Source organism: Rhinolophus hipposideros (genome assembly GCF_964194185.1).
Source record: "Rhinolophus hipposideros genome assembly, chromosome: 18".
Lineage (NCBI taxonomy): Eukaryota > Metazoa > Chordata > Mammalia > Chiroptera > Rhinolophidae > Rhinolophus > Rhinolophus hipposideros.
In genome coordinates, this window is record NC_138064.1 from 40,835,690 (window position 1) to 40,863,545 (window position 27,856).

A 27,856-nucleotide genomic window follows, 5' to 3' on the forward strand; every position below is an offset into this window, starting at 1 on the left:
CTCCAAATAGCTTTATAGTATTATTTATATTTCATGCATAAGCTAAAAGAACCTCAATTATTTAAATGCATTGCCCAAGTAAAACCATGTAGTTAGCACATGACAAAACTGGACTCAAACCCAGTGTCTGTCTGTACTTTTTAATGCAACAGGCTGAATTATGGGTATGGTTTTTGAAAGATAATTTCCATGTTGTATAGCAGACTATCTTTTCTAATAGTATATAGATTAGTCTTCATTATATTTTTCTGCATGAAATATTAGCTTTTATAACAATTATGTTTTAAGGATAGGGAGATCTTATTGGGGAGTTACTATATGAACTCTGAAACATGGTTTCCAAATAACTTGTTCCTAGGTAAGGGAAAACCTAATGGAAATGTTGAGAAAAAGTACATATTATATTTAAACTATACAATGTGCCTTGAGCCATATCATAGTTTTTTCCAGCAAACTAAACTGTTGTTAAGTATAATTTCTCTATTGAAATACTACCATTATCCAATATAAATCTCAGTTTTTAAAGTAGGAAACTAACATACATCATTCCAACATTATTATTTTTGGTATTATTAATGGAGAATTCTTCGAACTTCAGGGTTATGCTATATGATTAAATATACAGCAGTGGTTAAAGTATTATTCAAAGTGGGTTTTTTTTGAAAGAGGTAAAATGTATGTATAGGAATATATTATATATATCATAATGTTTAAATTATTTTTCTCAATACATAGTAATTTGTCAGACTTTTCTCTATACTTTCTCAATACTTAGAAATTTGTCAGATGGCTTTACTTTTACTTCTTGGCAGGCATCTCTCGAATCCTTAAAATGAATGAAATTTTATGTTGGAAGTTGTACCATAGTGTATATTTCTTAAACATAGCTCTCTCAAACAATGGGACTTTGGATGTTATCAAATTTGAATGCTTAAATGTGCTCATAACCATTTGGGTTACAAACCATTTAAAAACTGGATGAATACTATGGATTCTCCAGAAAAAAATTAAAACTGTCTGTACACTCAAAAAGTTGAATCCACATTTAAGCAATTCATGGATTCCCATAAGACTAGCCTATGTCCATGGGCTTCAAATTACAATGCTTTTAGAACCATAATAAAAGCTTGGTTATACCAATTGTGATATTATCTTTATTGAATGTAATATATACATAGTAGGAATGGGGGCATGTTTATGATAAAGTCTGAAAAAAGTAAAACAAAATTACATATATGCTATGATTACAATGATATATAATATGCATGCTCTGCACAAAAATTTTAAAGACTCATAAAACTGAAGTAGTATTGTAATGGTAGTAAAATTATGTGAATGATTATTGTCTCTTTTTTAAAATTCCTTTTAATGCTGCGGATAAAAAAGGGGCCACAGACTAAACCTGACAAGTTCAGAGAAGGCTTGCATGGCAAGCCATACAAATGTGAAAGACCAAAAGTAACAACAAAGGATGATCTAAACATAAAAATTCCTAATTAAAAGGGAGTCATATTGTATAGTCATGTCCTAGGCCTGTAAATTCTTTGACAGAGGTCTATCTTTATTTTAAGTGAACTTATCTATTGTCTTTTTATATCGAAGATAACATACCCTTGGAATGTCAGATTAATCCCCTTTTCCAGACCCCTCAGGGCACAACCTCACACCAGGGGAGAGGACCCCAGAATCCTTTGTTGTTATCTTGTTCTCTGAATGCCATCTCTCTGTGCTGTAAATGTTAATTATTAACTGTCCTGTATCCACCAATGTAAAAGATGTATGTGTTTCTCCATTTTACTTTCTTTGTTGTTGTTGTTGCTTTGATTTACTTTTTTTTAATAGAAAAAATAAGTATTCTTTATTTAAAGTTATGTAGCTACAATTGTAAACATAGTATTTTCTAATTGCTTTTGTTTTCATTTTGTTTCTTTTTATTTATTTATTTATCTATTTATTTATTTATTATAAGTTTCAGGTGTACAAGACAAGGTAATACTTAGACGTTCATCATTTATATCCCTCACACTGTGAACCTCCCTCCCCCCATCCACTATCCCTCCGACCTCACACCGAGCCATCACATTATATATATAAAATTATAGTTGGCATTCATTAATGTTTAGCTTCTGGTGTACAATGCCATGATCAGGCATCCACAGTATTTCTGAGGTGGTCTCCCAAATAGGACGCATGTCCATCGGATACCCAACAAAATCTTTACAACATTATTGAATAAGTTCCCCAAATTAATTTTCAAAAAAAACCCTGAGGCCATCTTGTGGTTACCAGCTGCTTCCATTTTACTTTTTATCCAATCCCGAAGATTTATTTGCTTGGTTTTCTCCTACCCCCTTAATCTACAACCGGTAGGTTTTATGTAAACCTTCTTACGGCTCCTTTTTTTATTCTAATTTATGAACTAAGCTGAGAAACTTCCATTCCCCAGAGTATTTTCTCAATCCCTAGAGATTTTACTTCCCAGTAGCTATCACCAGTTTGGCTCAAATAAACTCAAAAATTTCTCTACAGGTTTGGATGTTCCTTATGTTGACAATGCTATGTTGTGTTGTATTAAAAATAACATAGTAAGTAAACTACAGAGCAATCATCATTGAGAATACCTGAACTCTAGCTGAACTGAAGTCCTGCATAAAAGGACATACAGAAGAGAACAGGCAGAGATGTGGAATGGTCTGGTCCAACCCCTGCTGGTGACCATTATAATCAGGAGGGATATCTCAGCTGAGGAGGTACCCACTGGAGGAGAAAAGGGTCACAACCCCACACTAGGCTCCTCAGCCCAGGGTTCCATTGCCTGGGGGAGAAGTCCCCATAATTCTGGCTGTGAAAACCAACAGAGATTTTGGCTGAGTAAATTGAGGGTGGCTGCAGTTCCAGGTGATACTCTTAAAGGAACCATGCAAGGACTTACTTGCTAACAGACTCACTTTGCTTTGAGTTCAAGTGCTGGGGCAGCAGTTCAAAAGGTGCCAGGGACATATAGGGAGGAAATGAATTGTCTGGCTCAGGGTAAGAGCTGGAGAGGCAGCTTTCTCCTGAAGGAAAAGCTTGTGGAATCCACTGTTTCTTTGTTAAGCCCTCCCTGATCCCTAGGTGCAGAGGTAGGTGGCCACTATATCTGAATCTCTGTTAACCTGGCTAACAACATTTGCCCTTCCCTGGTTATCTCTGAGTCCCCAACCCACCTAAATTTTGGACAAAACCAAACCTCTTCCAGTGGCTTTTCCATGCAAATGTCCCATCTTGGCTCATGCTGTGGACTTTGCTAAAATATCTCTAAGGTTCACAAAACCAAAACAAGCATCATCTGGCTTTGGCCTGTCCTGTACCTCTAGCTCAGCAGCCCTAATCCAGACCCGAGTAACAGCTGGCCTCTGTTCAAGGCTTGGCCTTTTGAGTAACCTCCAAGCCCAGTGTGGGCAGCAGCCACCTGAAGATTGTTTTGTGGCTCAGGCCAGGGCACTGCAGGCAGGGCACAGGCTGAGACTGAACTTGGCCTGCAGTGGCTCCCCTCCCAGGAGGCCTCAGGGCTAGCAATCCTAATGACCAGCTTCAAACTGAGCTGAATCATCACCTGGCCACTTTCTAGGATGACACACTCAAAGGAAAGAGTGGGCAGGCATCAAAGACCTCCTAAAGTTAATCCTGCTCTGTAGGGTCAGCACCTGCATAATAGCTCCTCCAGGGTAGTCATGGCCAGTCTTCACACCTAATCACCTGAGGGTCAGTCCCTCCAACTGATGTGCAAACTAAGGCTCAAATACAGCAGGAGGGCACACACAACCCACACAAGAGACAGACCTGGAGGCCTGGCTCTGGTGACCAGGGATATTGTCCCACTGAGCCCCACAGGACATCTACTTCATAAAGCCACTCTACTAAGACTAGGAGGCATAGGAGCCATACCTAATACATAGAAACAAACACAGGGAGGTAGCCAATTGGGGAAACAAAGAAACATGTCCAAAAATTAATTAATTAATTAAACAAACAAATAAATCAGAACACAGCTCCAGAAAAGGAACTCAACAAAATGGAGACAAGCAATCTACAAGACACAGAGTTACAAACATTTGTTATAAGAAGGTTCAGTGATCACAGGGAGAACTTCAACAAAGAGATAGGAAACAAAGAATGGAGATAGAAAACAAAAAGAACCAGTCAGAAAAGAAGAATACAATAGCTAAAATAAATAATACATTAGAGGGAATCAAGAGTAGATTAGATGAATCAGAAGATGGAATCAGTAGTTTAGAATATAAGGTTGCAAAAATCAACCAATAGAACAGCAAAAAGTAAAAGGAAACAACAACAACAACAATGATAATAGTTTAAGGGGCTTCTGGGACAATATCAAGTGTACCAACATTTGCATAATTGTGGTACCAGGAGGAGAAGAGAGAGAGCAAGGAATTGAAAACCTATTTGAAGAAACAATGATGGAAAACTTTCCTAACCCAGTGAAGGAAATAGCCATACAAGTCCAGGAACCTCAGAGAGTTCCAAATAAGATGAACCCAAAGAGGGCCATACCAAGACACATCATAATTAAAATGCCAAAGGTTAAAGACAAAGAGAGCTTAAAAGAAGAGAAAACCAGATAGTTACATACAAGTGAACTCTCAAAAGACTGTCAGCTGACTTCTCAACAGAAACTTTGCAGGCCATAAGGGAATGGCAGGAAACATTCCAAGGGATGAAAACTACGGATCTACAACCAAGATTGCTCTACCCAGCAAAGGTTATCATTTAGAATTGAAGGACAGATAAAGAGCTTCCCAGACAAGAAAAAGTTAAAGGAATTCATCTCCACCAAACCAGTATTGCAAGGAATCTTAGAGGAACTTCTTTAAGATGGAAAAAAAAAAATCAAAAATATGAATAATAAATGGTAATAACTACATATCTATTAAGAGTTACTTTGACTGTGAGTGGATTAAATGTTCCAATCAAAATATAGCCTGGCTGAATGGATAAGAAAACAAGACTCTTATATAGGCTGCCTACCAGTATAAGAGATTCACTTCAGATTAAAAGACACAACAGACTGAAAGTAAAAGGATGGAAAAAGATATTTCATGAAAATGGAAACAAACAAACAAGAAAGAAGCTAGAGTAGCAATACTTATACCAGACAAAACAGACTTTAAAACAAAGGCTGTAAGAGACAAAATATAGACCTAGTGGCCCTACTTCTGGGTATTTGTCCAAAAAAAAAAAAAAAAAAGCAAAGCACTTGTTCAAGAGGACAAATACATCCATATCTTCATTTTAGCATTGTTTACAGTGGCCAAGATGCGGAGGCAGCCTAGGTGTACGTCAATGAATGAATGGATATAGATGAGGTGGTACATATATACAATGGAATATTGCTTGGCCAGGGCAGGTAATGGGGTTCTTGCCATCTAGGGCAGCATGGATGGACCTGGAGGGCATTTTGCTGAGTGGAGTATGTTAGACAGAGAAAGAAACATGCAATGTGACCTTGCTTATATGTGATATCTGAAGAGCAAAATAAATAAAACAGAAACAAACTCATAGATACAGAGAACATTTTGATGGCTTCCAGAAGGGAGGGGTTGTGGGGGTGTATGAAAAAGAGGAAGGGATTAAAAAGTACAAATTGGTTGTTACACAGTAGTCATGAGGAGGTAGGGTATACATAAGGAATGTAGTCAATAATATTGTAATAACTATGGTGTCAGATGGGTACTAGATTTATTGAGGTGATTGATGGGAGGGGTTAGGGGGCAGGGTGAAAAAGATGAGTGGATTAAGAAGTACAAATTCGTGGTTACAAAATTGTAATGGAAATGTAAAGTAAAGCATAAGGAAAATAGTCAATGATATGGTAATAACTATGAATACTGCCAGGTGGGTACTAGACTAGTCTGGTGGATCACTTAAATTATATAAATGTCAAACCATTATGCTGTACACCTGAAACTAATATAAAATAATATTGAATGTCAACTATAATTTTAAAAAAATAGTCACAGCAGTATTCAGTACAGCATAGGGAATACAGTCAATAATATTGAAATAATTATGTACAGTGTCAGATGGGTAATAGATTTTTGGGGTTATCACTTTGTGAGGTATTTAAATGTGTAATAACTATGTTGTTTTGTATACCTGAAACTTAAAATTAATTAATTAATTAATTAACCATGTTAAAAAAAAATTATGCCTGTGTATTTAAAAGAAAACATGTAAAAGAGAATGAATGACATGGGCAAAACGCAGTAGCACAAGGACATTACAAATGAAAGGTATGGAGAATCATAAGAGAAAAAAATGAAAATGATGTTTAACAGTGCTTAAGTTTAAACGAAACTGGAACAACCAATGTTAATAATTTTAGTTTTTGAGATTAAAGTTGGTATATTGTATTGCTTTGATTCTACTGTAATAGTTGGCTCCTGGATAAACCCCCCAAAAGATATTATTAGTGCTGGCACATTTTGAATTATGTTATGAGATGAGATTTGAGTCTATTAAATTTGAACATGCATCTAGAAAAAAAAGTGCTTCTAAATGTCTGGTGCTTTAGACCCCTGAAGGTGAGAGGAGGGCAAATCTTTTTGGGAGGGGGATGGGCCTTTGAGAGGGGCATGCTCATTTGAAATTTATTGCACATTTACTATGTGGAAAGGATTTTTAAATATAGCATCAAGAAAGGTGTTAAGAAGGCAGTAAGTAGTTCGTATGGTGATCGTGAACGGTGATTTGAGACTACATCAAAACTACAGAGAATATGGATTGTTTTTCTCAAACATTTCTGTTTATTACATTGGTGTTATCAACTTTATTCTGTCTCCCCATGATTTGTCAGAAGTGGAAACAAAAACTACATTGCTCCTATCCTGAAACAGAATCAGAGAGGCAAAATTTTTATCCATCCCATTCCCAGTATAATCCAGAGCATACAGAATCCTCTCTGCTATTCTTCACTGTTAAAGAACGTATTCTTTCACCTCTTCCCTTTCCTTTTCCTTCTCTTCTTCCTTCTAGTAATGCCCGTAGTAATAGTTGTATACAAATAAGCATAGTTACCATTTATTGAACTTGTACTATATGTCAAACATTTTTCTAACAACATTAATTACATTATATTTTATCCTTACACCTCTGATTCAAGGTACATTTTTATGTCAGATTTTCTTTTCAAGTAAAAGAAAATAACTTGTATTCGCTTAAACAAATGTCACATTTATTATAAAAGAAGGGACAGTTCATGAACCAGAGCACCATAAAATAACAAGGTCTGAAGAAAGGAGAAGAATTGTTTGTGTGTGTGTGTGTGTGTGTGTGTGTGTTTCCCCCCTGTATATCTGTAGTTTGCTTTTCTCTATACTAGAAAAAGGTGGTCCCTCTACAGTTTCAAGGACTAGCCAACATTAATGGCTGCCTCTTAAGCCCGAGTCAAAATGTTCAGGAAAGAAACTTTGATTATGAGAGCTTGGGTCAGATGTCCAGGACTGACCCAAAGAACTTTATCTGGAGAGCTAGGTTCACCTAGAATACACATGGGAGAAGAGTGCTCAGAGAAAGGGGTCTCGGGTGCTTTCTCCTGTGTAAGGATGGAGTAAAGAGGATAAGTAATTTGCCTAAGTTCACACAAGGCCACTTACATTCCTTGACCTGTGGCCCCTCCCTTTCACCATAAATAAATGACAAAATGAGATTTCAGAATACAGATTTTGTCTGATTTTAAAGCCCAAATAGTTTCATTGAATTGATTTGACTCTTGTGTTAATTTCCTGTTGCTACTGTATTAAATTAGTTTAAATGTAGTGTCTTTAAACAACAGAAATTTATTATCATATAGTTCTGGATGTCAGAAGCTTTAAATGAGTTGGGAAGGCTATGTTCCTTCTAGAGGTCCTATGAGGAATTTATGTTCTTGCCTTTTCTAACTTCTGAAGGCCACTTACATTTCTTGACCTGTGGCCCCCCCCATGCACCATTCCAACCTCTGCTTTTATCATCACATCTCATTCTCTTACTCTTAACCTCCTACTGCCCTCTTGTGTGTGCATTGGATCCACATAGATAATCCATGATTATCTTCCCATATCAAAATCCTTAACTTCTTCACATTCCTAAAGTCCCTTTTCACTGTAAGGTAACCTATTCAAAACTTCCAGGGATTAGGATGTGTATATTTTTGGAGAGGCCGTTGTGTAGCCCACCACAGCTCTCTAGAGTCTAGTTCATTCCTACCTAACATTGCCACTGGAATTTGTCTTTTAATCTTTTTTTCTATAACTTCACTTTCTACCTGTTTCTAGTTATCCTTATTTCTCTATCATTATGACCCTGTTTGGAAAAAAAAGAGAAACAAAAATTATTTTTCTGTGTTTCACCTTTATATTTCTTGATATTCTGCAGTGCTGCCAATAGTGAATATTTTTGGTCCCAGTAATTCCTAGATCCTTAACTTCTACTGTGGTCTGTGTATTTTTTGAAATGGACTTTGAAGCAAACTTTAATTTTGACAGACAGTGATGGGAGCAAAGGGAGGGTATTTCATTTTGAAAGATCTTTATGAATAAAGGCCCAGAGCAAGATACACATGGTATAGCCATAGAAAATAGGTCTTTAGGGAACATTTGTTGAGAGGATGACAGGGGAAAGTGAATTGGGAGTCATATTTCAGAAGCTTTCAAATCAATCAGTAGTAGACTTATGTAATATGATTGATGGAAAAATTGTTATCTCAAAATTAAGTTTTCTACAAATCTGTTACTTTTAGACTATGTTTATATTGTGGAAAAACGCCCATTTTTAAAAAAGGCTTTCCATTTTTTACATATATGAGTACATGGGTTCTTCCTTTAAAATACAAAAAGGTCCTTCACAAACAATTGTACTCTTTATTATTATTTGGAAACGCTCACGCACACACACACACACACAGACACACACACAAACACCCACACACACAGCCAAAATCAGATTGGAGCACTATAGACATACACCTTAGAACAAGGATTTGTTTATTGTGCTTTTCTGATCTGTAGTTCTAATGTTTATAATAGTATTGAATGGTTTTCTGAATGTAGAAAGTTTATATGTAAACTGTGAAATATTAAGTTTCCAATAAGCCATATATATATGAGGGTGCCAAAAAACTGTATGTGCATTTTAAGAAAGGAAAAAAACTGTATTAAAATTGTAATACTCGATATATACCGATAACAAAGATGAATGCAAGTCGTATGTATACATTTTTATAAATATATTTATGTTTTATATATATATACTCATTTCTGCTGTATCATCTTGGATAGAAATATTCATATTAATGCTAAGAAAAATCAACTAAATTTTACAGTCTTTAAGGCCAGCCGTGAAAGTATTTAATACCTGTGAATCAACCTTGGAGCAAGAGTGGGTTATTGAATTTAGGCTTACAATACAAATGAACTATTTTGGCACCCAGTAGATTAAAGCGAATAAATTGCTTCTCTCTTGTGTCTCATATTCACATAGGAAGTTTTGTGCTGTTGCTTAACCACAAAATACTTTACCCTCTAGAAGTAAAAATGAGTAATCCCATAGCTTTTTAATGAAAGGCACATTGTATTATGTGGAACTTAATGTTTCCTCTAGATTTAGTATTTTAGAATGGGCTAAAGGTGGAAAATATTAGACACTACTGACTTACAATGACATAATTCTGTATTTAATTAAAATGTGTTTACAGCCTTAAGGCTTTAAAAACCATAGAGCTTTACGTAATTTCATTTTTTTTTTAATTTTAAAAACTGGAGTTCTTAGAATTTTTATATTTGAAATTAATTTTCTAAAGTATGATAAATGATGAATCCTAGCATTTAAGCAAATTTAACTCAGAACTGTTTTGCCTACTAAAATTTTCCTAGTGACTATGTTTACAAAGAAATGTTTCCATATGTTTAATGTTTATTCATTTACTTAGCTGATGTTTATTAAGTGCCACATATTTAGAGATATAGTCATAGAGATATGAAGTCTTAGATATAAAAATGCATATAAAAACATATAGACTTCGTTCTAAGAATAACATTTATAATTGATATACAGTTAAATATATAGATTATAATTGGGTAAGTGCTGAGAAAGACAAGCAGAGATGCCACGAAAGCACTGAGAAATGTCACAACAGGTTTTCTGGAGGTAATTATGCTGTAGTTAAGCCTTAAGAGCCTTGGTCATTCCAAGCATTTGGTTCCTTTAAGAGAAGATTGGAATTCTCCCAGCTTAAGCTCTGCAAGTGCTCAGAGCAGCAAGCTGCAAGCATTATTAATGCAGCATATTTCCAAAGGGAGAACTACAGCCTGTAGAATAGCATCAACTGACCACTGATTTTTATGTATGAACACTGACTTAGTTATCTATATGGGCAAGCAAACAATGGATGAATCAAACCCAAGATCATTTTATAAAAGCCACTAGTATTCAATGCTTTATGTTATTTATTATTGCACTGCTTTCCCTCACTATCTCATTTACTGAAGTTCACCAGTAGAATAAAATGGCATCATTTATCATCCTAGGATCCTTATAATCTTTTAAAAGATCTTTAAAACAATTATATTTTGATATTATCAAAACTTGAAGTATACAGAAAGATACTGGAGAAGCACCAGATCCAGGATCTCACTGCATTTAAGTTTTGGCACAGTCCTTGTGCCATCTGGACCATCTACCCTGACACCTGCCACTGCAGGTGGATTTAGCTCACCTGTGCTCCAATCTTTAGTGGAGCCAACTAGTATAAATCTCCATATTCATGAGAGAATATAGTGTATGTGAGAGCATTTTGTAAACCACAGTTGATATATTAATATGAGGCTTTTTAACAATGCAAAGTTAGTTGCAATGCCTTCCAAATAGTGCTCTAATTCTCACTTTCCAGAAATAACCATCAGATGCACCTGATCGTTCTTTTAATTATTTCTAATTCTTTGTCTCTCGTATACATTCTTTTGTACCTATACATATGTATTATCTTCCATTAAGATTAATTAAGTTATTTCTTTATATCAAAGTATGGAATATTAGTTCTGTAGGTATAGTGGGGGATAGTAGTGGGGCATTAGAATCGAGTTTGATGTTAGATTACAACAACTTGACACTATACTATCTATAGAATTCATATTATTTTATCACAATAATAACCAAAAATTGTATAGTTGTGTTATATTGTCTTATATATATTTAACCAATGTTTGGAAAAAAATGAATATAGTCTAGTAATGTGTAGCATCAATTAATAGATGGAAATGAGCAAGAAAATTAGAAAGCTTGCTAAACTATAACAGTGTTTATGGACATGTTTTTAAGGTACTTTCTAATAGGTAGGATAGCTCATGTAAGCCATAACTAATGAATGAAAGCTGGTGAAATAAGAACTTCTTTTCAGGAAAACATAGTCAAGATAGTAAAGTGGATGGACGTAAAAACTTAGTGTGAAGACAGTGCATTAATCTGCTGCATTGTTACCAGATTTCACAGAAAGGGAAGATTGTAAAGTGAATATCACTAAAGGCTCTTCTTGGCAATTACACACTTCAGTTAGCAAAAACAACTATCATAGCGAAGTATCGTGTTTTGTTTTGTTTTTTTCCTTCTTTCCTTCCTTCCTTCCTTCCTTCCTTCCTTCCTTCCTTCCTTCCTTCCTTCCTTCCTTCCTTCCTTCCTTTCTTTCTTTTACATAAGGCCTGAATTCTGCAATACCAGAGACTTTCATGACCAAGGTCATGATTTTAAGTGTGTGTTCTTTTTTTCCTTGTCTAGTCTCATATATTGTGGCCATAAGACTTTGTGAATCACAGTGTTAGTGTCAGAAGATACTGTACTCCTTGCCAGGAGTATAAAGTATACTCCTTTATAAAGATACTTTGTAAAGATGTCCCTTGCCAGGAGTATAAAGTATGTAGGTGCTATACATATGTCGCACAACATATGATTGTGCCGATGGTTCTATAATCTGAGTATTACTGTTCTTTCTCAAAGTGTCAGGCAATCACGTGTCCAATTGGTCTAGTCGTCACTCTATAGATTTATTGAGAACAGTGTGGTCATGATGTTGAGGGTTAAATGGGCAAGGTGTAATTGGGGAAAATCAAAGGACAATTATCAGAACTGTCAGATGAAAGCACAAACTTTCTAAAGCCCTGCCTTAGGAAGTTATTATTTTCAATTAGTTTATTTGACCTCACTGAGATTGTTTCTCTCTGCCTAGGAAAATTTTAGGGAGCAGCTAAAATTTCATACAAATGTAGCAAAGTCCAAGATGCCATCATGAAATCAGCGGGCACAGGGTGGGCATAGGAAAGAGCCTGGGACGTCAATAAGAAGAGATCCATTGTCAGGTAAGTTGAATCAGAATGAAAAATTGGGCATCTAGAGGCTGGTGAGTAACATCTGCTGCCCAGGGATTAGAAAAGCAGGTGAAGGAAGCATGCTGGAGGGTGAAAATTAACAGACTGTTCTCATGGATTTTTAAGATCTGTATATACAGACAGGTAAAGATGTAAACTGTTCTGTATTTAGTTATATATTTATTACGTAGTTAACCTACAATGGTATGTATGACTTTACTAATGAACATACACATATCTCCTGGCTTTATCCACTGAGAGAACCTAGGAAGAGTGATACCCAAACAGCAATGAGCACGTAGGATTCTCCCTGAAAAGGAACCAGGGATTCTTGGAGAAGTGGTTGGAGTGGAACAGAGAAAATGCAAGATGAACCTGGAGCATGAATGTACTATAAAGAACAGTATGGAGCATGAATGTACTATAAAGAACAGTACAGGAGAGAGAAGGGTGGGAGGGAAAGAGGGAGGAAAGGAGAGAGAGAGGGAGAGAGAGAGGGAGAGAGAAAGAAAGGAAGGAAGGAAGGAAGGAAGGAAGGAAGGAAGGAAGGAAGGAAGGAAGGAAGGAAGGAAAGAAGGAAGGAAGGAAGAAAGAAAAAGAAAGAAAGAAAGGGAAAGAAGAAAGAAAGAAAGAAAGAAAAAAGAAAGAAAGAAAGAAAGAAAGAAAGAAAGAAAGAAAGAAAGAAAGAAAGAAAGAAAGAAAGAAAGAAAGAAAGAGAGAAAGGGAAGGAAAGGAAAGAACAAGAACAACAATAAGAAACACTAGGGTTGGGGGTGGGGAATGAGGGGGAGGGGAAGGGAAGAAAGGGAGATTGGAGTTTCTAGAGAACAAAGTTGCCAACATGAAAGTGCTCACTATGGCCAACACAGGAACAATTTGAGCAACAAATAAATTATGACAGTACTGGATTATAACCAAAAGAATGATATAAATATCAATGAGTTCATATAAATAACCAACAAATAAATAAATGGGAGAAGGAATAACTCTTTCTTATAGAAGAATTCCAATTAAAATTTAGAACAAATGAGGAAAATGTAAAATAACCATGAGACCACCAAAAGAATAATTGCTGCCAGCAATACCCAGTAAGGATGCTAAAATTAGAGGAAAGAAGTTTAAGGAGAAACAGAATATTTGCATAGTCACAACATATCCTTTTCCAAAATATATCAATTACAAAGAAAAATCATAATAACTGCACAGTGGAGAAACCTCAACAGGTGCCCCCTTAACCAAGTAAGTGATCAGGGTAAATAAACCTCACCAGGCTTATCGAATCATGAAGTTTCTATTACGATGCACTGAGATGTGCTGCATCTCTGTGGTATCCTTTCTAATAATGCATAACCTCAATCTAATTTTGAGAAAACATCAGACACACCCAAATTGAGCAACATTGTACAAAAGAACTGATTGGTATTCATTTAAAAGTATCAAGGCCATGAAAGACAAAGGATGAATGAACAAATAAAACCAAATACGAAGAGACTAAAGAAACAGAACAACTAAAAGCAATCGAGGATCCTGAGTTGGATCCTGAGATAGAAAAACAGTGGTGGAAAAGTTGGTGAAATCTGAATAAAGTCTGTAGTTTCGTCCATAGCACTGTACCAATGTTAATTTCTTAGTTTTGATAAGGTACTACAGTCATATGTAACATTAAGGAAAACCATGCGAAAGGTGTATGGGAACTGTGTGCTGTTTTTATAACTTCCATAAATCATCTCAAAATAAAGTAAAAAGAAATGCAAGACTCTTGGGAAAAAACAGAAATCACTTATATATCATGGAATTGTGAAAAACTGCTGTTTAAGCACACTATGATTATGATGATTCGGTTGCAAGTAATAGAGAAGCCAACTTAACTGTCTTAAAAACTGTTGATTTTCCTGAAAAAAAAAATCTTAAAAAAAGGGAGTGCTCAATCAAGATGTTGTTCAATCAAGAGTCTGGCTTCTCTTAACTTAGATTCTCTTTAGGTTACTTTTCCTTCACAAGCCCCTTTACCCTCACGCTGGTAATGTGAAAGGAGTTCCAGGCTGACCACTAGTATCCAGATTGAGGGGCCCACTAATTGCAGTGGCTGTCTTGAAAAAAACAAGGGACTGTTTTTCCTAGAAGTTCCCAGGAAACTTCACCCCTCAAAGATCTAACTGGAATAAATTGGGTTGCATACTCATTACTAAGTCAATTGCAGGTACAAAGAAAATAATTTAGACAATTTGCCATAGGCCTGGTTTCTAAACAATCACTGGCCAGGATGTTTTAACTATCCTTTCCACCCTGGAGCTGAGGATGGGGTGCTGAGTTGTGTGGAACTGGATTAAGGATATGAACTGAAATCAAGTTCTTAGGAAGAGGAAATGATTATTAGGAAGGAATGAAATAGTCCTATGATATAACATATTTTTCAAAATAAAACATGTATCCATGATCTGGTATTAATAAATATTCTAATATGGAAACAAACAAAAGCGTGTAAAATTTACACCCTTCTAGAAAAAACGGGGAAGATTTGAACTCTTTACAGCAGCGCTATAATTATTTTAGCCTGATGACACCCAGTAGATTAACTTATTAGTCCTTTATATTCCATTACTTCTCCGTTTCCACTTGTTTCAGTCAGCATCCTTGAAAACAATTCTTTTGTTTACATACATTTTGTACATTCCTCACCCTAATTTGATCACCTGCACCTGGAAAACTGGTAATTTCATTTGAAGATTCAGGTGCCTTCATTAAGGAACAAAGCATTACAGAAGCATTCTGCTGGCTGAACAAATTTAAATTGTTCTCACATATGTTGCTCACCTTCGTCCACGTAAAATGTTATATAAAAAGCAAAACAAAGGAGTGTCTTTTGACAGAGAGGGTAAAAATATTCCATGCTCTCCAGAGAGAAACAATTTTAATTGCAATTAACTGGCAAAGCTCTCTATGTTGACACCATTCACTATGTGGAAAAACCTCAGTCGTTAATACTAGTGAATACTGATTCACATAATAATTGTGTTAATGAATACTAATACCACTGACACAAGTGAAGGTATTGTAAAGAAAGGACATGACTGGTTTGTGCACTTCCAAACACAAATGTAATTTTTAACAATGTGAAATAATATCTTTTTCACTTTTTAGCATTCGAATAGTTTTAAATATTATTAAATAGTATAATAATTATAGTTTTGAGAATGCCATTGTGGGGACAGAGCCAGGAGTGCAGTTTCCAGGCTCTCGGCCTCACGCTAAAAGGTGCTGGCTCAGGTAGTAAATGGCCATCAACTGTGATTGGATGGCCATCAGCTGTGGCTAGTTGGCCATCAGCTGTAACCAGTGAGCCATTGGCCACTAATATAACTGCCGTGGCTACGCTAGCAGAAAATGGGGGCTAGCAAGAAGATGGTGGCTGAGCTAGCAAGAGCGGATTGTAGTTAGCATGGTGGATTGCAGCTAGCAAGTGAGATTGGTTGGCAGAGAGAAGTGGACAGCAGTTTGTGGATCGTGTGGCTCCTGCTCCCTGTGTCTCCAATCCAGCTGCCAGCGAGACTATAGTGATATGACTCCCTTATCTATGGCCCCATTGTGTTCCTTTCGTGCAGGGTGTCAGGCGCGGTCTCTGGTCCCGCTCCCCACATAAGAACGCAGGATATGGTGAAGCCAAAAAGGGACACTCACGGAGCCATAGATAGGGGAGTCAAACCAATATATTCTCGCTGGTGCCTGGGCTGGAGACACAGGAAGCAGGATCTACATAATCTGCAACCCGCCGTCCTAACAGCAGTCCACGCTTGCCAGCCACCATCTTCTTGCTAGCCCCCATTCTCTCTGCTAGCGTAGCCACAGCAGTTATATTAGTGGCCAGTGGCTTACTGATTACAGCTGACAGCCAACTAGCCACAGCTGATGCCATCTGATCACAGTTGATGGCCATTTACTACCCAAGTCAGCACCTTTCTATGTGAGGCCGAGAGCCTGGAAACTGCTTTTTGGGGCTTTATCCCCACAGTTCCTTTTTGGCCTCACCATGTCCTGTGTTCTTATGTGGGGAGCAGGACCAGAAACCCCGCATGATACCCTGCATGACAGCTAGCTAGAAACTAAAGTTTAATAAACAAAGCTGTCCATAATTTGGCCACTAACTGTTTACTCAACAATTTTTAGATCTCAGCTTAATTGACTTTACTCATATCTTCATTTCAAAAACATCTGTTTCTGTCATTCTCCAAGACACCTTTCTCTACTATTTCTCTTCTCTCCCTGTGGGGACAGAGTCCCAGAGAGCAGTTTCCAGGCCCATGGAGTCACGTGGAAAGGTGCTGGCTTGGGTAGTAGATGACCATCAGCTGTGGCTAATTGACCATCAGCTGTAACCAGTTAGCCAATTAGCCACTGATATAACTGCTGCGGCTGCATTGGTTGGTCCGTCAGTCGGTTCGCAGGCAGAAAAGCAGACGGCAGGTTGCAGGTCGTGTGGCTCCAGTCTCCAGTGAGACTATAGTGGTATGACTCCCCTACCTATGGCTGCATGGATGTTCCTTTTTGGCCTAGCCATATCCTGCGTTCTTATGCGGGGAGCGGGAGCAGAGACCCCGCAGGCCACCTCACATGACACTCCCTGTCTTAGTTCAGGCTGCTATATCACAATACCATAAACTGGGTGGTTTATAAGCACTGGTATTTATTTTGAGCAATTCTGGAGGCTGGAAGTCCAAGATCATGGTGCGAGCATGGTGGGATTCTGGTGAGAGCCCACTTTGGTACTGCATACGGCCAAATACTTGCTGTATGCTCACATGTTTTAAAGAGAGCAAGAGAGTAGTCTGACGTCCCTATTATAAGGGCACTAATCCCATTCATGAGGGCTCCATTTTCATGAACTAGTTACCTCTCTAAAACCTCACTTCCTAATACCATCACATTTACTGTTAGGATTTCAACATATGAATTTGGAAGGGACACAAATTTCACTCAGTCCATTTCACTCCCTGACCAGCTTTTCTTCAGCTGTTTCATCCTCTCCCTTTATTTTCCCTAGTACCTCTATGATAATCACTTTTAAGTTTAGTATCATCAGCTGAGATACTTTCCTTAATACCAACCTACATATCAACTGTCTGCTACTTAATATATCCTTCTCGATACCAATAGGACTTTTCACTTTCCTCTCCCCATCAACTATGTCCCTCTAATAAATCATCAAGTGTTAATAATTCTACCTCCTAAATATTACTGTGATGTTAAAAAAGTCCCAAGTCTTTTGGCTTATCTGGATAATGGCCATTGGTGGGGATGAGATAGAAAAAAATGTAAATTTGGATCTGTTATTTAAAAGTTATACAAACCACAGAAAATGCTAAAAATACAGATGGACTCCATAGTACTGTAAAACCTAGAAATAATGAATGCTTTGTAAATATAGCAAGCAAAGTATCACCCCAACATACCCATTAGCCTAACCCAAAGTATAGATGTATTCATTTTATCTAGTTTCTATCCACACTTAGCACAAAGCATAACTTTGATAGTGAACACTAATCTTCATTTAGAACTGCAGAATCATTTATAAGTCACAATTTCAGACATTTACATACAAATGATACTTTAAACATAAAAGCATTAGCATATACAGTATTTCTAAAGATGATGGCAAAGATTTCTTTCATTATGTTTCTCATAATCTATGTCAAAATATGCCGTAAATATGCACTAAGATACTAACACCATAATATGTTAACAGACAAATACTTATAAATATTTTTATTCTCACAATTAGAGCAGAACATTACATTTACAAACAAGTGTTGTGGATATATATATATATATATATATATAAAATCACAACATATATATATATATTTTTTAAATTTTTATTGGGGAATATAGGGGAACATGTGTTTCTCCAGGGCCCATCAGCTCTACGTCTTTGTCCTTCAATCCAGTTATGGAGGATGCAGCTCAGCTCCAAGTCCAGTCGCTGTTTTCAATCTTAGTTGCAGGGGCGCAGCCCACCATCCATTGCTGGAATTGCACTGGCAACCCTGTTGTTCAGGGCTCGTGCTCTATCTGCCCACCCAATGGTTATATTTTTTGTATGATTATATATGCAAGACAGATTTAATGTTATAACTGGATCAAAAAAAGTTGACTTAAAATTGTATATAGTACCGTATTTCCCCGAAAATAAGATCTAGCTGGACCATCAGCTCTAATGCGTCTTTTGGAGCAAAAATTAATATAAGACTCTGTATTACATTATATTATAGTACATTACATTACATTTGACCCAGTCTTATATTACATTATATTGTATTACATAAGACCCGGTCTTATTTTAACATAAGACCGGGTCTTATATTAATTTTTGCTCCAAAAGACGCATTAGAGTTGATGGTCCAGCTAGGTCTTATTTTCAGGGAAATACGATAAGTGCATCAACAACAACAAAAAATAAAATTCTCACCCAATTGCTGCCCCATTTGTTGTATTACAGTTGTCTTATCGGACAGAGCTCTAGTTCTGGTTTGTTAAGGTAAGTGACATATACATTCTGAACTTAATTGATCATTATGAAAAGAAAAAACAACTTTAGAAAACAAAACAATACCAGTTTTTGTATTTTCTGTAAAAAGTTTGAATGTTTATTTTAGTTTAAACCATGTAAAATTGCCAATATTTTATAATAGTGGATTTACACAATTCATTTATGTCGTTTAATCCCATCCCATTAAATCTACTCAAACTGTTTGCTTAATTTCTGTGTTTAAAAAACTATATTAAATAGAAATGTTGAAAGGATATTTGAATTCAGATTTAGCAAAAGATAGCTAAAACTCTTTGTTGATATTGTATTATATATGATAAACACATATAAAATCTTAAATATAATACAAATTTTTATATTTTACCCCTTCTTTAAACTCGGTGTATAGAACTCTAGACACACTCTTTAAGCAAAATGCAGACTTTAGTGATTTAACAGGAAGAATATCACCACACTATAAAAATAAAGTTATAACTTCCTGCTGAAAGCAGGTCCCATGATATCCTATAATCCAATAAAGAGTTGCACATACAAATAGTTTTTTAAATAAAGAATTCTGATAGTGTGTTTACATTTTGCTTATCTACATTGTGTCAATTTAATTTCTACTGGCAGTAAAACTAAACATTTATTTATCTGTCCTTTGGAGAATTAATCTTTCTTTGTAATTAACTTTAAGATAAAGCTGTAATATGTAGATGACATACAAAAATAAACTGACAGATAATTAATAACATCAAAAACTGATGGATTAAATTCTCATTTCATTAATGAAAACAATTCTTATTTCATTTTGATAAAAGCCTATAAAATATTTTTCATGATGTTTTCATCAATTACAATGTTTTAAGGTTCAAGTAACAGAAAACACAGCTAAAAATGATTAGTGATAAGAAAGTTATGATCTCATTTCCCAAGAAGACACCGGTTTTGCCATGATGTTAAGAATCATGTCCATCATTTTAAAATGGTGGCTCTCAATTTGTTAACTTTTACCTTTAGGCTGATTCCTTTCAGAGCCCCAACATGGCTTGTCATTTCTGGCATCACAGGTAGACTCAAGGTCCAGAAGAAAAAGACTATTTCTTTCCATGTGGCTGTTTTTATGAGCAAGAAAATCCTTTCCTTGTCCCTCATTTTCATTAGACAAAATTACATCGCATACCTGGCAAAGTCATTCATTGGCTAGGAAAAGGGAATTACCTAATTGACTTAGGCTCATCAATATCCCATGTTTTAGCTCTTCTCTGCACACATTGCGATGGTAATAGTGAACACTCAAAGAAAACAGGAGCTCTGCAAGCAAGCAAGAGAGTACAGTGCCTTCAGTTAGCCAATCTACTGTTGCCTAAACATCTTTCTGGCATAGAAAAATGTCTAGAGTGACATACAGTAAACTTTGAGTTCCTCTAGGGAACAGATTGGGGAATATGAGGGGAGAGCACTTACGCTTTTTAATTTATATGCTTCTATTGTTGATGTTTTAGAGTGAGAATATGTTATTAATCTTTTAATTTTAAAACAAACTCATTTTGCTAAGTAATAAATTACAAAAATGATTGTATTAAGTATTCTTTCTGCAACTAAAAGCAGAATAAAGCATATAATGTAAAGTAGCGTGTTATTACATATTGATCTGAGGGAACTATTTGTCAAGGTGTGAAGAGTCCCTCACTGGATATGGTATATGGAAGTTTGACATTTAAGAAAAGTATTAACATCAAACAAGTATTAACATCAAACAAGGTTTTTAGACCAAGTTGAAACTGTTGAAACCTGGCATTTCTGAACTATTCAGATCTCCACCATCAAATAAAATAGCCACTAACCATATGTAGTTATTGAGCAATTGAAGAATAGCTAGTCCAAATCAAGATGTGTTATAAAAGTAAATTCTATACTCAATCTTAATAAATATAAAATATCTCAATGAATTTTATATTGATTACATATTGAAGTAATATTTTGTATATATTGACTTGAACTATATTAGTAAAATTATTTTCACCTGATTCCTATTTATTTTTTTAATGTAGCTCATAAAAGATGTAACATTGTATGTGGCTAACATTTGTGACTTGGGTTCTATTTTTGTTGTACAGTACATCTCATGAGGTGGGCAACTTAGATTTTAGTTGTATGAGAGCTAAGCTGCCTCATGTAAAGACCAGTAGCCGGATGTACTGGGATTAAAATAAAATGTACCAAACTCAACTCTTGAAGTCTCTCAGAACAAGAACAGCTTTAAATTTTATAGATAATTACATATATATAGATATGTATATATCTATATATATATACATATACATATATATACACATATACATATATACATATATACGTATATATGTGTATATATGTGTGTGTGTGTATATATATACATATATATATACATATATATATATATATATGTATATATATATATATATATATATATATATAAATTATCTAGGCAGAATCTAGATAAATAATAATCTTAGATGGGAAAGAAACTGAAGAAATAAGAGAGGAATGTAAACCAAATAAGGAATGCTTATTTGTTAAAAGTCTGAAATAATTCCTTAGTGTTCAGACTAACGGAAAATCCTGTCAATCAGATTACCTTCTGGACTAGTCATAATAAAGAATGAGTGAAATTACAATTAACTTAGAGAAAATGATAATTGGCTGAATCAATGAAGTACTCTGAAAGCTGAGCGGACACTTGATACTGACTTGATAATGGAACTGAACAGAGAGTGAAGAGGAATTCTAACCCTCTTTCTAACTCACACACCTCAGTGTAATGAGCTGCTAAACAGAAAGAGTGGAGAAAGCATCATCTTTGAAGGTTTAGAGGCTATCACCACAGAGATAACAGGCTCGTCAGCCTCTATTGGGAGCATCTGAGAAGCAGGATCCTGTGGTTGGAAGATTCCCTCAGGATGTTCAGGAGGTAGCCATAGGGATTTGTGGATGAGATTTCCAGAGATTACACTAATGGGGCTGTGGCTAAGATTTTGTGTTATTTTTTTTTTCAATCCTGACCTTTGTTTGTTTTTCATGCTAATGTGATCTAAGGCAAATGTGGACTATAATTTAGAACATACCGGTCATCTAAAGATTATTAACAGAGGAAAAAAAGGGTCTAACAACTTTAATCTTTAAGCTATTAGAAAATGCATCCATAATAACATGTGACATTTTGTCATCTGCTTCAGATGTGTGGAGTACTAATAGGTGACATTGATTTAATATTCAACTTAATTGCTAGAAACTCTTCATATTAACTGGTTTCTCTTGATGTCTCCACTCAGAGAGAGAAATACCTGTCTGCTTTAATTGGCAATTTCTTAATGTGCATCTGCCAAGGCATTCAAGTACAGAGGTTTTCACAATGGTTCTTTTTTTTAGTGTATTTTTTTTTATTTTTCAATTACATTTGACATACAATACTAATATTAATTTAAGGTGTGCAACATAGTGATTAGACATTTATATACTTCACAAAGTGATCACCCCATAAATCTAGTACCCATCTGACACCATACATAGTTATTAAAATGTTATTGGCTATATTCCTTATGCTACAATTTACATACTATTTTGTATGTAAATGCAAAGAAATAGATCCCCATAACTATTTTGTAACTACCAAGTTGTACTTCTTAATCACGTCTGCTTTTTCTCCTACTCCCCAACCACCTTCGCAGCAGTCAACCATTAAAATGTTCTCCCAATCTATGAGTTTGTTTGTTTATTTTGTTCTTTAGATTCCACATAAAGTAGAATCATATGGCATTTGTCTTTTTCTGTGTGACTTACTCCACTCAGCACAATACACTTTTGGTCCATCCATGTTGATGCAGATGGCAAGATTTCATTCTTTTTTATGACTGAGTAATATTTTATTGTATATATGTACCATCTCTTTTTTATCCATTCATTTGTCCATTTGTGGACATCCAGGCTGTCCCCACATCTTGGCCATTGTAAACCATGCTGCAATGAACATATGGATGCCCATGTCACCTTGAAGTAGCGTTTGAGTTTCTTCAGATAAATCCCCAGAAGTGGAATTACTGGGTCTTTCCTTTTCTGTTGTTATAGCCTTTGTTTTAAAGTCTGTTTTGTCTGGTATAAGTATTGCTATCCCAGATTTTTTTTTTTTTCATTTTCATGAGATATCTTTTTCCATACCTTTACTTTCAGTCTGTGTGTGTCTTTTGATCTGCGTGAGTCTCTTGTAGGCAGTATATGTAAGGGTCTTATTTTCTTATCCATTCAGCCACCTTTCTAGAGCATTTAATGCATTTACATTTAAACTAATTCTTGGTAGATATGCAATTATTACCATTTTATTGTTCATATTTTTGATTATTTTTTCCTTTCGTCTTAAAGAAGTTCCCCTAACATTTCTTGTAATACTGGTTTGGTGGTGATGATGAACTCTTTTAGGTTTTGTGTTTTTTTTTTTTTTTCTTCTTTTGGTTCTGGGAAGATCGTTATCTGTCCTTTGAGTCTAAATGATAGCTTTGCTGAGTAGAGTAATCTTGGTTGTAGGCCCTTGATTTTCATCACTTTGAGTATTTCCTGCTACTTGCTTTTGGCCTGCAAAGTTTCTGTGGAGAAATCACTTGACAGTGTTATGAGCACTCCCTTGTAGATGACTAACTGGTTTTCTCTTGCTGCTTTTGAGATTCTCTCTTTGTATTTAACCTTTGACATTTTAATTATGGCTTGGTGTGGGCCTCTTTGGGTTCTTCATGTTTGGAACTCTTTGTGCTTCATTAGTGTGTATGTCTATTTTTTTTTTTTTTTGCCAGGTTATGGGGGTTTTCTGTCTTTATTTCTTCAAATCAGTTTTGAATTCCTTACTGCCTCTCTTCTCCTTCTGGTACCCCTATCATGTGAATGTTGGTATGCTTGATGTTGTCCCAGAGGCCCCTTAAATAGTCTCTTTTTTTATTATTTTTTGGATTCCTTTGTCTTTTTGCTGTTCTGTTTGGGTGTTTTCTGCTACCTTATCTTCTAAATCTCTGATTTTATTCTCTGCTTCTGACTGTTCTTTTTTATGTTCCCTATCTCCAATTTTATGTTTTATGTCTCTTTGTTACAATTCTCCCTGATAGCATTGAGCATCCTTATAACCAGTGTTTTGAACTCTGCATTTTTTAGATTACTTGTGTCCATTTTGTTTAGTTGTTTTTCTGGAGCTTTATTAGTTTGTGGTTTGGCCTCTCGAGGCATTTCAAAGCCAGCAAAGGTGGTGGCCATCTGTGGATTGTCAGTGACCCTGGGCAGTGCACAGTCTGAGACTAACTTGGCCTGTTGCAAGTCCTCTCCCAGGAGGCCCCTGGGTGAAATACAGGTTGTGACTGCTATTAAAATGAAATTAAATCACATATCTCTAACTGTGACAGGATGGCAGCAACTACCCAACATATATGCAGATACATTCCCTGGATAAATCGGTGTGTGTGTGTGTGTATGTGTGTGTGTGTGTGTGTGTGTGTGTATATACACACATATATATATGTATATATATATATACACACACATATATATATGTATATATATATATATATACACACACACATATATATAGTCTGTTTAAATGATCTGCATTCCTTTTGCAAAAGATAAAACTCAGCAAATTCTACTGAAATTATAATGAATTCTTAATGATTAATATCTAAAGACACATTTTAGAGTTATGCAGTCCAAAAACAAAGGTAGCATATGCATATCCACAGTCCTTTCCTTTCTTACCTGCTAAAAAAAAATGAGTCTGCCATCTTGGCTCCTGGTCCTTACTAAACTTAATCAGGGTAATGTGTAGAAAAAAAGGAAATAAAAAGAAAATAAAGGAAAAAAAAAAAAAGGTAGATCCCAGGAGTGCTAGATTGGATTGGAAAGGACAGCTTTATTTCTGGAAGAGTAAAGTAATAAATTCATAAAGGAAGGAAAGAATAAAAAGTATTTAAATATTTGGAGCAGAGACAGAATATTTTTTTCTGGGTATGTTCTGTATAAATGAGATCAGAAGACAAGAAGGAATTTTGTTGTACATTATTAATGGGATTTCTTTTTGCCCTTTAAAAAAGACTTAAGTAAAGATTGGTAAATTTGTTATGATTTTTCAAATATGAAATTAAAGCAGCTAAAGTATAATTTGAATAGATAGATTTAGTTTGACAAAAAGTATTTAGTATTTAGTATGCTAAGTAAAGTGTATATAAAACTATTAGGTGTATAAAACCGAACAAAGCAACCAGGAAAAAACAAAAATTTATCGCAAGGATATAGAAAGTATTGGAAAGAGAAACCCCAATACATTATATGGTTGTTCAAGAAGCCTTGCACAATAAAATAAATACCAGGTTGAGGATGTCAAGTGGGATTAATGATTTCTTAAAATATTTCAGCATGAAAGATAGAAGGCACGTGATAAAGACTGAATTGTAAGAAAGCAAATCTTTTAGCAATGTGTAGCTTAGATATAACTGAAGAGAAATACAAACTATACCAGCATGCATTACCATGGAACAGGTGTGATTAATCTAAGAAAGGGTTAATTTTCTTACAGACTCTACAGTTGACTCTTGAACAACATGGGGGTTAAGGGCACTGACCCCCCCCCCCCACATAGATGAAAATCCACATACAACTTTTGTCTTCCCAGAAACTTCATTTGTCTCTTGATATCCATGTGGGATTGGTTTGGACTCCTGTGGATACCAAAATCTACAGATGTTCAAGTCCTTTATATAAAATGGCACAGATCAATGCATATAGTTGGCCTGCTGCAACCATGGATTCCCAATGGTGGATGGAAAATATTGTTTTCCATCTCTGGTCAGTTGAATCTACTGATACAGAGGACCGGCTGTATATTTATTGAAAAAAAAACCACATATAAGTAGAACTGTGCAATTCAAACCCATGTTGTTTAAGGATCAAGATTTTCAGGCAATAGATAATAGGCACATAGTTGAATTTCTGACCTAACCCAGATTTATTTCTGTGAGAAATGTTAAATGGAAAATGCAATTTGAAATATTATATGTAAAATGGAATTAGTACTATATCCTATGTGGTTTTGAAAGATACCCCAAATAGTTGAAAATTAAATATGAGAATGAGTGATCAACATGATTCATAATATATTAAGAATATATTTCTATAAACCTCGATGCCATGATATTAGTACATAGAATAACCTTTGGGCCTTAGACTTAGGAAGGTATGCATTAATAAAAAATTGTTTCATACTTAAAATTGTAGCTAATACTTATTGGACACTTACTGTATTTAATGAATTTGCTAATTTCAAAATAAGATGCAGTATTAACTCATTAAATCATCAAACAACTGTAAGAGTTAGTTTTAAAGAAAATTGATACATACATAGATTAAGTAACTTTCTAAAGTCATCCAACTTCTAAGTGGTGGAGACAACATTTGAATCCTATAAATCTGATGTAGGAGCTTGCACTCTTAATCACTACTCACCATTGCCTCACTCAACAGTTAATCCAACCTATTTTCAAAAGCCAAAACAAAGTTCATTTTTAGGGGAAAGCGATCACTCCTCAAAGGCACAATTTTAAGACTGATTTGATGACTTTTAAGTAGAAGACTTTCATCTACATAATTACTTCTGTGCCTTTTAAATAATAAAGAGGCACTTATCCATATGCCGTGGAAAAAGAGCTGTTATGCCAGGTCTACAACACCATGTTCTAATCTAATTGTTTGTGTTTCCCATATTCTTCATATATATTCATGATGAAAAAGCTGAAAGCTAAGTTTGCTTTAATTTTCAAGAGACACTGATAATCCATAATATATATTTTTTACAAGCCTCAAATAACTTAAGGGAAACATGTATTTTATTACAAGAAATTTCTTGACATATAATTTGTTATATGTTTGTACTGTTGACATTTGCTTCATGCAATGATGTTCTGCAAAAAGTTCTTTGGTTTTTGTTTGGTAAACTTTACAAAGAAATAAAAGAGAAATAGTGAATTTTAAGAATTTATAGCATCCAGTTCTTCTCATACATATCCATTCTAACCTTTATTTTATAGCCTTCAATGTACAAAATGCAGAAATATGGCAGTTCCAGCGAGAATGTCCTTGAAGTTTCCTATGTTGAAAGAAATAACTTGAATATAGCAATTTCAGAGCTCAAGGAAACCTAGAGTCTGTATTTATATTGTTGACTATAGAGATTATTTCCTTTGCTGGTGGATGGTGGGTAATGACAGACTGCACATAAGGAAACGGAAACCTGTAGATTTTTATTATAATGTTTGGAGGAAGATAAGTTTACTTAAAACAACCTCTATTATAGTCTCTTCTTTGGCTTGCTCTTGGTCTTTAAAAATAGGATCTTACTGATTAAAATAGCATGCCAAATCTCTCTGGCTGCTTTAAAGTGATGTAAACCTGAAACATTGTATCAATATAATAACTAGATAGGACCTTCAAGATTCTCCAAAGTTGAGATTATTAGACTTTTGGTTGTCCCAAAAGCATTTGAGACCTGATGAAAGCTATGTATGTTCTCCTTAGAAAAATGTACATCTGACTATTACTGCAACATTTGCTTGATTGTCAGGGATTCTGCACTTCTCATCTGCCCCACAAGGTCCACTAATATCAGAGTCACAACTTGTAACTGACCCACTGCCATAGTTTGTTTCATAGATAATACAACTTATTTGATAGGACAGAGATGATGACATGTGGATGTGTGTTCAAAGCAGTGCATTTATCTATTTGCATAGACATATGCAGCGATCTATTTACTTTTTGTAACATGTGTAAATTGAGTTTAAGTTATCCAGTCTCTGCCTCCATTTTCACATCTTCCTTCTCTTTTTCTCTCCGTGCATCACTTACAAGAGGACACTTTGCATTGGATTTA

At 35.3% G+C, this 27,856-nt stretch overlaps 1 protein-coding gene across 2 annotated transcripts in view; it reads left to right on the top strand.

Moving 5' to 3' along the window:
• The window catches only part of SEMA3E (semaphorin 3E), a 251,124-nt gene that overhangs the window by 29,160 nt on the left and 194,108 nt on the right, over window positions 1–27,856 (top strand). The window contains exon 1 of one of the 2 annotated variants that reach the window (XM_081080110.1): window positions 12,321–12,386. The exons of the other annotated variant lie outside the window; for it this stretch is intronic. The gene's annotated coding sequence lies outside the window, so the exon portion shown is untranslated. Of the gene's footprint in view, window positions 1–12,320; window positions 12,387–27,856 lie in introns of those variants that run through there. 2 annotated transcript variants of the gene reach the window in all.